Here is a 14,326-nt window from a genome sequence, read left to right on the forward strand (position 1 = left end):
AGAGAAGGGTGAATAACCAGCAAACTTGGCGCCAAAGGAGAGTAACAAGGAAAGAAATGTTTACTGCTCTACTGAGAGCAGGGGTAGGTTTTCAAATGATAGATGGAATTCCAACCAATGAATTATATAGAATGTATAGAGATAAAGGACTTGATAACAGGAGAACTAGGGAAATAAGAACTGCTCCTGCAAGCCCACAAGCCACTCAGACTGAAGGTGACCTTATGTGATTAACGGATGAAAACTTGTACATTTGGGGAAAGGCTGGGAGGACAATCCTAGTCTCTATCTAGGATGGGATCCTCTTAGTTTAATTTTCCCATTATGTGTCCTTGTACATCTGGGGAAAGGCTGAGAGGACAATCTTAGTCTCTATCTAGGGTGGGATCCTCTTGGCTTCCTCATTATGTTCCTTTTGAAAAGAAACATTTCCCACCTGAGTTTGGCTCTGATGTTGGATCTTTGCATAATTGAAATCTCAACCAAACTTGAGATGATTTTATTTGAAGAATAATAGTCCATACTTGTCTACTCTTTTTGTCCTTTGTTTTGGCTAACCTTGTTGCTAGTTTTGTTTCCTTTAGGCTTAAGCACCCTGCACTTTCTGGTGACTGCCTAAGCACATAGCATTCTTGGAATTCCTGCCAGCTCGTTAAAGAACTGACCTCTGGAATGGGACTTTTTGGGGGCAGGGCCATCTCTACATCCAATTTCAGCATGAAGAAGCTATGGAAAATGAGATCTTCACCCCTTGCCCCAAGATTTTGAGCCCCAATCGTTCAAGGGGGGTGGGAATGATGAGAGTGTTCTGTTTACTTATTTTGTGTTATCCTTGCTGTGTTGTTTTATTGTTATGATATTATTGATCCTATGTAATGGATACAAGGATCTAGGGGTGGACATTTGAATTATTAATAATTATTTTGGGGATGATTGATTGAAGAGATTATCTTGCTGGGACCTAGGGGTGGATCACATTTGAATCATAAACCAATATTTAGGAATATCACCAAATGATATGTTTTGCTTTATTATGAATGATATGTTTTAGTTTCCTTTGTAATTGGATCACAATGTATGTTCTAGGATACATGGCTGATTAGATTATGTATCCTATAACAAGGGGTGGAGTGTATTGGCAACCAAAAATGGGCTCCTTAGCACTTAGTCAACAAGTGCCCTTGACTAGTTTGGCTTTTTCCCCTGAACTGAATACTGTTTGTATGTTGGACTGGAGTAAGCTTGTCGGCCCCTTCACCTTGCTTCCCTTGCTTAAGCTGATGGAAAGAACCTGTGCTTTCCCGGTCAACCCCTTCACCTTGCTTAAGCAGATTGAAAGAACCTGTGCTTTCCCCGGCGTACCTTACACCCCCGCAAAAGCCGGATGGTTAAAAGCAGCTCCTGTTGGAGCCAGAGGCTGCTATAGCTATAGCCACAGCCGAAGCAGGAGCTGCCAGTAGCAGAGCTGACCTACGGGAGGAAGCTGAACAAAGACTTCAGGCCAGTGGGTAATCTTTTTACCGTAGAGTGGGAAGCATGATTTTGCTTTATGCAATCATGCTTCTCTGTAGCCTCCTGGTTACTCTTTCAAGGCGTACTTATTGGGCCTGGAAGCTTTTGATCAATATATCAAAATGGGGTTGCTGGTTCATGGGTTGGTTACTGTGGAGCCTAAATATATGTTTTGATTCTTCTGCCTTCTACTTTGAGAGTTTCTTATATCCGGCGGTTCCGAACGTTTCAGACATGTTTATGATCTTCTTTGAGATTATAAACTCTGCCCTCCTATTACAGGTGTCACAGCTAGTGTGTAAATCCGGATTTGAACACAGGTCCTCCTGACTCCAGGGCTGCTACTCTATACACTGCACCACCAAGTTGCCCCTTCCATTGCTTGTTGTAAACTTGAATGGGGATATAGAATCTGAAGATCAAATATTTCGATTATTTCCCTCCATATTGTTATGGAATATGACTTGTGAATCTTCCCGTTTATGGATTCTGCTAATGCGGAAAGTCCTGGATTTAGAGTAGGAAACCTGAGTTCAAATCCCATCTCTCAATGACAGTGTGATCTGACAAGTCATAATATTGCTGAGCCTAAGCTTCCTCATCCTTAAAATTGACGTCAATCAATCAATCAACAAGAATTTATTAAGTACCTACTATTTGCCAGGTACTATGCTAGGTATTAGGGATATAAACAAAGTGATTTCTACCCTCAAAGAGCTTTTGTTATGTTAGGGGAAATAACATGAACATATATAAGTATATATTAATTATGTACAAAATAAATATATAAACAAGATCATTTGGAGAGAGAAGAGAAGGAAAGGTAACTGATGGCTGGGGTGAGGAGTATAGGAAAGACCTCTTCGAGAAGCTTTGAAGGCAACTAGGAATCCTAAGAAGAGCAGATGAAGAGGGAGTGTATTCCAGATATGGGAGACAGCCCATGAGAAAAAAAACAGAAACTGGAGATGGAATGTTGTGTGTGAAGAACAGGAAGGAGGCCAATTTGACTGGATCATTAAATAGAGGAATGATGAATAATTAGTTTGGAAACATAGGTAGAAACAGTTGTGATAGGTTTTAAATGCTTCTTGAAGGAGCTCATATAGGATGCTAGAGGTGATAAGGAAACACTGGAATTTATTGAGTATGGAAGTGACACGGTCAGATCTATGTTTTAAGAAAATTGCTGTGGCAGCTGTGTGAAGAATGAGCCAAATAGGAAACTATTGCAATAGTCCAGATGAGAGATAGGATCTGGACCAGGATGGTGTTTGTGTGAGTGGAGGGAAGGGGATGGATGAAAGATGTTATAGAAGTAGACATGACAAGATTTATTAGTTGATTGTATATGTGGGGTAAGGAAGAGTGAGAAATTGAGGAGGACTCCAAGATTGCAAATCTGGGTGAATGGAAAGATGCGGGTTGAGACAATATGCCAGAATTTTCAGGATGTAGCCAAGGCAGTCCTTAGGGGAAAATTTCTATCTCTAAATACTTTTATCAATAAAAATGAGAAAGAGCAGATCAATGAATTGGGCATAGATTGGGCATAAGAAAAACTAAATTGGGCATAAAAAAGTAGAACAGCAATATATTAAACCTTCCCAATTAAACATCAAAAATAGAAATCCTGAAAATCAAAGAAGCAATTAGGAAAATTGAAAACAAAAAACCCACTGAATTAATAAATAAAATTATGAGCTGGCTTTTTGAGAGAAAAAATAACTAAATAGACAAAACATTAGCTAATTTGATTTAAAAAAGAAAACTAAATTACCATTATCAATGAAGAAGAAATAAAAGCAATTGCTAGAAACTATTTAACCCAATTATATGTCAATAAAACTGTAAATCTACATACAAAGAGTATTCACAAAATATAAAGTGCCCAGATTAATAGAATAAATAATTGAGGACAAATAACTCAATTTTAGGGGAAAAAACAACAAGCTATAACTGAGCTCTGAAAGAAAAAAAAACCAAGACAAGGCATATTTATAAGTGAATTCTGTCAAATATTTAAAAATAATTAATTCTAATGTTACAAATGCTGTTTGAAAAAAAATAAGAAAAGAAGTCCTACGAAATTCCTTCTTTGATACAAATGTGTTCTTAATACTTAAACCAAGGAGAGTCAAAATAGAGAAAGAAACTATACACTAATACCTCTAATTAATATCAAAGCAAAACTTTAAAGTAAGGATTTAGCAAGGAGATTAACATGTCACAGAAATTATACACAATGACCAATTTGGTTTTATATCTGGAATTCGGGGCTGGTTTGGTATCAGGAAAACTATAAACATAATCAACCATATTAACAGCAAGAAAAACAGAAAAATCAAAAGTTTATATCAACAGATACAGAAAAAGCTCTTTGAAAATAAGATATAGCACCCATTCCTCTTTAAAACACACACACACACATACACACACACAAACACACACACACACACGGAAGCATGGGAATAAACAGATCTTTCCTTAATGTGATGAATATTATATATCTAAAACCAATAGCCAGTATCATCAGTAATAGGGATAAACTCTAGACTCAGTAAGATCAAGGGTAAAACAAGGATGTTCATTACCACCATTATTATCAGAAATGGTGCTTTAAATTAGATAAGCAAGAAGGCAAGAAAAAGAAATTGAGGGAATGAGCATAGGCAAAGAGGAAACAAAATTATTGCTTTTCATAGATGATTTGATAGCTTGTTTAGAAAACCCGAGAAACTAACCAAAAAATTAACTCAGGTGCAGCTAGTTGCTGTAGTAGATAGAGCATCAGCCCTGGAATAAGAAGATTTGAGTTCAAATCCGACCTCAGACACTTACCAGCTACGTGGTCCTGGGCAAGTCACTTAAACACAATTGCCTCCAAAAAAAAAAAAAAAAAAGAAGCAACTAACTTCAGCAAAGTTGCAGGATAGAAAATAAACCCACACAAGTCATTAGCATTTCTCTGTATTCCTCCCCCCTCCCCCCAAAAAAAATCCAGGAAGAAATGATAGAAAAAAGAGATTCAATTATATTTCTTAACTTCTCAATGGGTGGGGGAGGGGATGGGAGGAGAGAATTCAGGACTAAAAATTAAAAAAAAAAGCTACAGAAAGTATAAAATGCTTGGGAGTGTACTTGCCAAGACATACACAAGAATTCTATGAATACAGCTAAAAATACTCTTTACACAAATAAAAACATCTACATAATTGAAGAAATACTAATTGTTAATGGAGAGGCAAGCCAATAAAATAAAAATTATAATCCTACCTAAATTAATTTACTTATCCAGTGTCATAACTGTCAAACTACCAAAGAATTACTTTACAGAGTTAGAAAAATAACAACAGAATTTACCTGGAGAAACAAAAGAGTAAAAATCTCAGGGGTAACAGTGACAAAAAATCCGAAATAAGGGGCCAAGCAGCACCAGACTACCTCTAAGTGTACTATTCTACTACTATGTACATATTATACTATTAACTATACTACTAGTCAGTGATTATCAAAAGAATTTGCTACTGGTTAAGAAACAGAAGAATGATTAATGGAACAAATTAGGCATATAACATACAGAAGCAAATGTGTATAGTAGCCTAATCTTTGGTAAACTCAAAGATTTCAACTATTGGGATAAGAACTCAAATTTGACAAAAGATATTTGGAAAAATGGAAAGCACTCTGGCAGAAACCAGGTCTAGTCCAACATCTCACCCTGTGTACTAAGATTAGATCTGAATGCATACACGACTTAGACATAAAGGGTGACATCATAAACAAATTAGAAGAGCAAAAAAGAAATTACCTGTTAGAGCTATGGTTAGAGGAAGAGTTGCTCAAATAAGAGACAGAGAGGATCATATATAGTAAAATGGACAATTCTAATTTTAAAAAATTTAAAAATTTTTGCACAAACAGAACAAGTGCAACCAAAATTAGAAGGGAAGCATGGAAATAGGGGAAAACTCTTTGCATCAAGTTTCTCTGATAAAGGTCATATCTAAGATACATGGTTCAGATTTATAGGAATAAGAGCTATTACTCAATTGGTATGTGGTTGAAGGATATGAATGGATACTTTCCAGAGGAAGCTATCCAAGCTATCCATAACCATATGAAAAAATGCTCTGAATCACTAATAATTAGAGGAACATAAATCAAAATAATTCTGAAGTTTAAGTTCATATTCATCAGATTGGCAAAGCAGACAAAAAGGGAAAATAACAAATATTAAAAGGACTATGGGAAAACAGGTACATTAATACATTGTAGATGGAACTGTGAACTGGTCTAGTCATTCTAGAAAACTATTTGGAACTAGGCCCTTAAAGTCATCATCAATGATAGGACTATACTCCAGAGAGATAAAAGAAAGAGTAGAAGGACCCATATATGCAGCTATTCATATCAGTTCTTTCTGTCATGGCAAAGAATTGGAAACTGAGGGGTTCCCATCAATTGAGGAATGCCCTAACAAGTTATGATATATGAACATGTTGGAATACTATCGTGCCATAAGGAATTATGAGGATGGATGGTTTCAGAGAAAATTGAGAAGGTAAGGAAAACAATTTCTGCAATAACATAAATATTGTAAAGCCAAACGACTCTGAAAGACTTTAGAACTCTGATCAAAGCAATGACCAACCACAATTCCAAAGGACCTGTGATGAGATCATAATACTCATCTCCTGACTGAGACTCAGTGGTTGATTCAGAGTATAGATTGAGACTTTTTTTTTAACCTCATCAGTGGAGAAAATTTTTTCCCTTGATTATAGATGTTTATAACAGTTTTTTCCCCCTTTCTTTCCCAGTGGAGGGAGAGGAGATTGGGGAGTTGAGAGGAAGAGAGGCAGATTTTCACTGACTGAAAAAAAATAAAAATTCAATTTAAAAACACAAATTAAACTCAGTTGAAAAAATTAAAAGAAAGATGGTGGTACCCTCAATAGAAATAGGAATGTTTGGAAGAGAGATAATAATACCTTCCTTACTAATAATACCTTCCTACTTCACAGGATTGTTGTAGGGCTCGAACGAGAGGACTTCAATAAAGCACTTTGTAAACCATAAAATGGCATATAAATGTCAGCTTTTATTATGATGACATTCATTACCTTGCCTAAGAAGTCTTCATTTTTCATATTCTTCAATCCATAGAGACATATAACTTTAGTCTTTCATGCCTGAAATGAATTTTAGATGAAGAGAATGACTGCTAAAAAAAATCATGCGATAATAATAGCTAGCATTAATATAGCACATTCAAACATACAGCTTTATAAAATTATGGCATTTATTTCTGATAATTTCACAAGAATGAATATCATCATACCCATTTTATAAATAAGGAGACTGAGGCTTAGAGAGGTTTAACGACTTGTCTATAGTCACCTGCTAGTAAGTGTCAAAGACAGAATTCAAGCCTAGGTCTTCCAGACTTCCAGTCTAATGCTCTATGTATTATGCCATGCATAAAAGACCAGTCTTTGGTTTGGTCACATGAATTTTCATCTGATTAGATGATGTAATGGCAAGCAAAATGGGACTTTTCGCTGTTCTTTGTTTGAATGGGGCAGGTAAAGTGGGATCTTTTCTGTCTTGTAATGTTTCTCATTACTAAGACAATCAAAAGTCATTGAATTGTATATGATGTAGTATTGGCTATTTGTGAGCTTTTCCACACCCTAAATGGTGAACCTCGAGCCCTGAGATGGTATATAAGATCTGAGGTTGGCATTTTGCTTTGGGGGTACACTCATTGAAAGAGTATGGGCGATGAGACTCTGGGCAAGCCATTGAAATAGCGCCCCCCCACTCCTGCTTTGTAACCCAGACAGATAGATGTTGGTGCTTCTCTGGTAACTATGAATTGTGATTTGAATCACACAAGGTCTGTCTGTTGATGTTTGTAATTTCTGTTTGTATATGCCCTGAAGTTCAGGGGGCTGATCTTTTCCCCCTGAACTAAGTGAATGATATATGTATGTTTAATTAAACTGGGATTGTTAACCCCTTAAAGTTGCTTTCCTTAGAAAAGCAGATCAGGGGCAGCTAGATGGTGCAGTGAGTAGAGCACCGGCCCTGAAGTCAAGAGGACCTGAGTTCAAATGTGGCCTCAGACACTTGACACATTCACTAGCTGTGTGACCTTGGGCAAGTCACTTAACCCCAATGGCTCTGCCTTCCCCCCTCCAAAAAAAAAGGCAAGCAACAAAAGAAAAAAAAAAGAAAATCAGATCAAAGAACCAGTGTTAGCAGCCTTTCTGTGTGCTGGTTGTTGTTGGTCTTACACAGCCACAGTAGCTTCTAGCAACGTTGTTGCTACATATGATTAGGACAAATTGTTACTCACTTTAAGTTTTTGCTTCTTCAGGTTTGGCAAAACAGCATGGAGTAAGTAGTAGAAAGTATAAAAAAAGAAATCAAGGGAATAAACTTAAGCCGAGGAAACAAACTTGCCACTTTTGGCAGATAATATGATAGATAACTTAGAAAATCTTAGGAAGTTAACCAAAAATTGAATTGAAACAATTAACTTCAGCAAAGTTGCAGGACATAAAATAAACTCACATAAATCATCAGTGTTTATCTGTATTACAAAAAAATAAAATTCCAGCAAGAAAAGATAGAGATTCCATTTAAACTACAGAAAGTGTAAATTACTTGGGAATCTACTTGCCAAGACAGTCAAGAATTATAGGAATACAACTACAAAATACTCTTCACACAAATAAAGAGAGATCTAAATAAGAAGAGAGATTGATGCTATATTGGTAGCAGAAAAAGAGCTTTAAAATCTAGCTCTATTTTTTTTCCAGGCTGTGTGACCTTGGGCCAATCATAGGACCATAGATGTAGAGCTGGAGGACCTTAGAGGCCATGGAGTCCAAATCCCTCATTTTATAGGAGAAGAAATCTGAAATTCAGGGAAGTTAAATGACTTGCCCAGTGTCATGCTGGTACTAAGTAGCAAAATTGAGATTTGAACCCAGGTCGTCCAAATTCAGTTCCCCTTCTACTATTAACCACAGCTGCCACCATAGGTGAGAGGGACCAATGTGATACTTCTTGGGAGTGGGGACAATGTCTTTAATTTTCACTGTCCCCAGACTTGTATGAACTGATTCAGAGTCAAGTGAGCAAAATGAGGAGAACAATTTATATAAAAGCAACAAAATCATAAAGACAAAATTAAGAACTCTGATTAAAGCAATGATTAATCAGGATTCCAGAGAAGCAATGATGAAACATGTCATTCGCCTCCTGACACAGAGGTGATGGATGCAGAGTGCAGATTGAGAAACATACTATTTGGACATGGCCAATGGCCAATTTTGTTTTGTTTAACTATGCATATTTATTACAAACTTTTCGTTTTTCCTTTTTATAGTAGGAAGAGGTGGGAAGGAGAGAAAATAGATTCGTTAATGAAAAATAATTAAATTTGAAAACTTTCACTATCCCACTTTGGAGTAACATTGCCTTTCCTTCTCTCTCTCTCTTTTTTTTCCTTTCCCCCTTTGCTTATTATATTCCTAAAGACTCCAGTGTTGGTACTATCGACAGAAGGGAGAAAACCAATACAGTTTTCTTTCTAGTTTCTTCTCTCTCTTTACCTGCCTGTAGTAGAAACTTTCATGGGTGAGATGAAGAGTCCCCAGTAGTTGTTCTTCTCATGCCATTCAGTTTTCCAAGAGGCCATAAAGACTACCAAGTGTTAGTGAGGTATTTCAGTTTCTTGCAGCTGCTTCTGAAACTTAGAGGCAGACTGGCCAGTAATGTTTAAAGGGGTGCATGTTTGAACTTGCATGAAGGAAGGTATTAGGCCTAATTTGAGATATATAGAAGTAAAGACATCCCAGGGTCCTCCTCATCTGAGAGGAAAGAATGCTAGTAGGGTCTGAGTCACTGAGGAAGAAAGGATACAACTAAGTCTTAGTTACTAGAAGAGTATCACTGAACCCTAGGTGCAATGATCTTTAAGCCACAGAAAGGAACTCAGTGTGGTGGCTCTGGTAAAGGACACCCTCAGGACCAGGCACATGTTAGTTATGCTAACCTGTAGATGCTAACCTAATATGGGGCTGCTTGGGTTCTATCCTTCACACAAGGGCAGCTGTTAGTTAGACTACCACATAAGGTAGAAGATCAGTTCCAGACATAAAGAGTCCACTTTATCAGATTTGTAGATGACACAGAGCTAGTGGGAATCTCTTACATGGTGTTTCTCAAAGTGTGGCCTCTGGACCCCTGGGGATTCTGAAGATTGCTTTAGGTAGGTCAAAACTAATTTCAAAATAATTCTAAGATATTGTTTGCAGATTAAAATATTCCTCCTTTTCCCAAATACACATATGGGTGAAGCCAGTTTTTCTCCATTACATTTCAATCAAAACAACATACCATAAAAGTTTGTGTAGCTAGGTGTCCCCAGGGATAAGAGTGCCTGGCCTGGAGTCAGGACAACCTGAGCTTAAATCTGACCTCGGACACTTAGTTGCTGTGAGACCCCGGACACTTAACTTCTCTTTGCCTCAGTTTCCTCATCTGTAAAACACTTTGCATTATAATTAGTGACTAGTATATGGTAAGTGCTATAGATATGTCAGTTATTGAATGCAGAAGCAGATAAAAGAATCCAGATGTCTTCTATTGACATAGACATTAAAAAGATTTGCAAAAATATGTAAAATAATAACTCTTCTCACTAGTTTTTTTGTTTCATAAAACCGAATTATTTTTTAAATAAAATGTCATTTATGTTACCATATAAGTTTATTATTGTTTTAAAGTGAATTGATAAATATTTTTAAATTAATTTCCAATGTAGTAAATGTTGATAGACTTAATCCATGTTGGAGTCCTCAGTCATTCTCTAAGAGTATAAAGGGGTCAGTCCTGGGATCAAAAAGTTTGAGACCTGCTGTTCTAACACACTGAATGATAGAGGATGTGAGAAGGTGGTAAACCCTAAAGTGATGTATGAAATTAAGTAACGTGAAATTTAATAGAGATAAATCTGAAAGCTGGTGCTTGGGCTCAAAGAATAAGCTTTACAAGCACAAGGTGCTGTTGTTGCAGGGAGGTAACGCTATGACATGCAAGTGAATTGGATGCTTTTAAGGACAAGTATGAGGTAGGGAATAACTGCTAGCCAACAATTCAAGTGAAAAAAATCTGGATGGGGGACAGGGTTAGTAAACTACAAGCTCAAGGTGAGTCAACAGGATCAAATGACAGCCAAATGAGTCTTAAAATCTTAGGTTCAGGCATCTAGGTGGCACAGTGGATAGAGCGCTGTGCCTGCAGTCAGGAAAACTCATCTTCCTGAGTTCAAATTTGACCTCAGATACTTTTTAGCTGTGCAACCCTGGGCAAGTCACTTAACCCTCTTTGCCTCAGTTTCCTCATATGTAAAATGAGCTGGAGAAGGAAATGGGAAACCACTCCAGGATCTTTACCAAAAAAAAAAAAACCCAAATGGAGTCACGAAGAGTCAGACATGATGCAGAAACAACTGAACAGAATCTTAGGTTGCATTAAGAGAGGCAAAGCAGCCAGGGCAAGGGAAGGGATGGGTCTGTTTAACTTTGCCCAGGTTAGACCACAATTGGAGGACGTTTATTTCCATGTGCCAGATTTTATGAAGGATGTTAGTATAATGTAAAGCATTCAAAATAGACCATATTTCAACATCCAGTCAAAAAATTAAGGGTTTAGTCTTGCTAATTTTTAAGGTCCTTCCACACTCTAAATATAGGGTATGTTATAATGATATGATATGATTGATATGATATAGACAAGGCAAAATAAGATCACACACAAAAGTATTGTGAGCTCTTCTTTTGCCTTTTTGTTTTCTCATCTGTTTATGTGTGACTCCCTGCACATGCCCTTCCCCCCTGGATTGTTCTGAAATTCAGAATAGTAGTAGCATAAGGTCATGAGACTTGGAAGGGAAGGCTAATATGTAACAACAATGACTAATATGTGTTTTAGTGTTTTACAGGTTACAAAGTACTTTAAACACACAACACCTCATTTGATGCCTACAGCAACTCCATGAAGCTGATAATATAAATATTATTTTTATTCCAAGCTTACAGGCAGGGAGACTGAGGTTCAGCATTAAGTGACTTGCCTAAGGTCACATAACTAGACTGGAGCAGAACCAGAACTCAGCTGTTTGACTTCAAATCCAGGTCTGTTTTCCCTACACCCGTCTGACTCCTGGAACACCGCCCCCCCCCCAACCCGGATTGCCATGCTTCTTATGTCTTCACTCCTTTCTATCTACTTAACTGGGGAAGGAGGTGATTGTTGGTGGGGGTGAGGTGGACCAGAGTCTATGGTAGTACATCTTCAGCATGATGGGCTTTCATTAGAGACATCTTGCTCTCTTCTATTACGGAATCTACCTGAATTCACTTGTAATATGATTTCAGAAACCATTTTGCATTTGTCTCAGGCTGTCCAAATTACTCTTGCATGGGAGCTGCAATTTTTGATGGGCATGTCAGAGCTTCTCAGCATCACTCTGCTGATGAAGGACTCTGCTGCTTCAGGACACACACACACGCACACACACACACACACACATCCACCTGTTGGAAGTTGGTTACAAATTGCCAGGGTTCAAACCTTTCCCCACTTTATAATTGGCTTTGAATCTATTTTGACAAAACAGCCATAAACAGGAGAACGTCCACAACAAAGCTGGAATGGATGTTAATGATGATGGTAGGCAGCCTTCACGTTAACAAGATGGGCAGCCATTCTGCTTCCCCTGTGGCTCTGATGGGCTATTTGCTAACTCGTTGCTAACTTGAACAACTTATTCCCTACAGAGGAAGCAGGCTCAGCTTTGTTGAGTCTCAAATGTCCCTTTTATTTGGAAGCTTTAAATAAAAGGGTTTGGGAGCAATTTAATGTGCATTTTGAAATAAAGTGTTTCTATAATAGCACTATGGTACTTTCAGATCTCTTTAAAGGCATGAATATTGTAATTATTCCTAGGTTTTTGTTAGGGCCCTTAAGAGAGACACTAAACAGTCATGCCTCATCACTGCCTCTCACTATTACCCTATGCTTTGTTTTCCAAACTTCAGTAAGAAAGGACATTAACATCTTGAAAGCAGCAGCCTGGAAAACTTCGATCTACTTCAATGTTCTGACCCCAGCCTCCAGAGCTCTAGGTAGGGGGAGACAATATGGAGGAAAGGTCCAGCATCATAGATTTAAACCTGGAAGGGATGTTAGATGCAATCTAGCCCACCTTAACATTTTATAGATGAAGAAACTGGGAGTCACACAGGGTAAACGACTTGCCCACAGCCATACAGCTATTAAGTAGAAGAAAGAGAATTTCAACTTGGGTCTTCAGGCTCTAAATTTAGCACTTGATCCTGCATCACATTATCTCTTCCCTCACACCCCCAAATATATATGTGTTTATACTTGTATGTACAATACATATTTACGCACATGTGCACATCCATAGACATATGTATATACAAATACACACAAATGTGTATGTGTATACACACATATACACACATACGTGTGTGTGTGTGTGTGTGTGTGTGTGTGTGAGAGAGAGAGAGAGAGAGAGGGATCGTTGGGCAGGGGCCATACTAATCTCTGTAACATTCCAATTTCAGGCTATATGCTGTCAGTTTTGTACCAGGGCACCAAATTTAGAGGATACCAGATTAATAGGCCACTGTAGTACTTGGAGCCCAGTAGCCATGTAGAAACAATAGGTTAGTAAGAATAATAAGTTAAAATAGAAATCTACCAGATGTCAGGCCAAGGTAAGCACCTCTTCCAACTTCCCTATCAATTGCTGTTAAGACAACCTCCAAGCTCTCTCTCTCTCAATGGATGGTAGACCCTGATCCAACACTCCCTCTCCCTGAGTTGGGGTCATATTTCATGCCATTTACTCTGGGGACAAAAATACCTAATTATGGCTTGATCAGCCCCTTTAATTAGCAAATGTCTATCTTTAAGGTGAAATTTCTGTGTTTTTTTAAAGCTGGCAGTTCTATAAATAATAAGTTTTAGTTATGCCTTTTATTTATATTGCAGTCATTTCTGGATATAACCCAGACCTTCTCCACTGACTCCTCCCCCGGTCCCTCCAAATAATTTTAGAAATGAATTGTCTTTTGTAACAAAGATAAACAATTTTGTAGAACCAACCAACACAGTGACTGTTATTTGATGGTTTATGTAGTATTCTGCACCTGTAGTCATCAACCACTCTACTAAAAAGAGAGAGGTCCTTCTTCATCTCTTTTCCAGGGGCAAGATTGGCTATCACAATTGATTATTATAATCATAACTCAGTGCTCCACTTTATTTTAATATTCTTTTTTGTTTATATTTCTATAGCCATTGTAGAAATTTTTCTCCTGATTCTACTTACCTCATATTGTATCAATTCATACAAATCTTCCCATATTTCTCTTTATTCCTAATATTTGTTATTTCTTATCGTGCAGTTCCATTTCATTACATTAATCTTTGTAATTTTTCAGCAATTTTCCAATCAATGGGCAGCCATTTTGTTTCTAGCTTCTTGCGGTTAGTTTTTGAAGGAAAATGTCTTAGCCTTAAAAGCATTTCCTCAGGACAAGACGAATGGAAAACTACCTAGTCTAACCGTCTCATTCTCCAGATGATAGAACTGAGGCCCAGAGTGGTTGCAATTTTTTCAAAGTCACATAAGCAAGGAGCACACCTGGATTTTGAACTCAAGTTCTATAAGTGAATAAATGCATGAACAAATAAACAAAAA

The sequence above is a fragment of the Trichosurus vulpecula genome, chromosome 1 (assembly GCF_011100635.1).
Source record: "Trichosurus vulpecula isolate mTriVul1 chromosome 1, mTriVul1.pri, whole genome shotgun sequence".
NCBI classification, from domain to species: Eukaryota; Metazoa; Chordata; class Mammalia; order Diprotodontia; family Phalangeridae; genus Trichosurus; species Trichosurus vulpecula.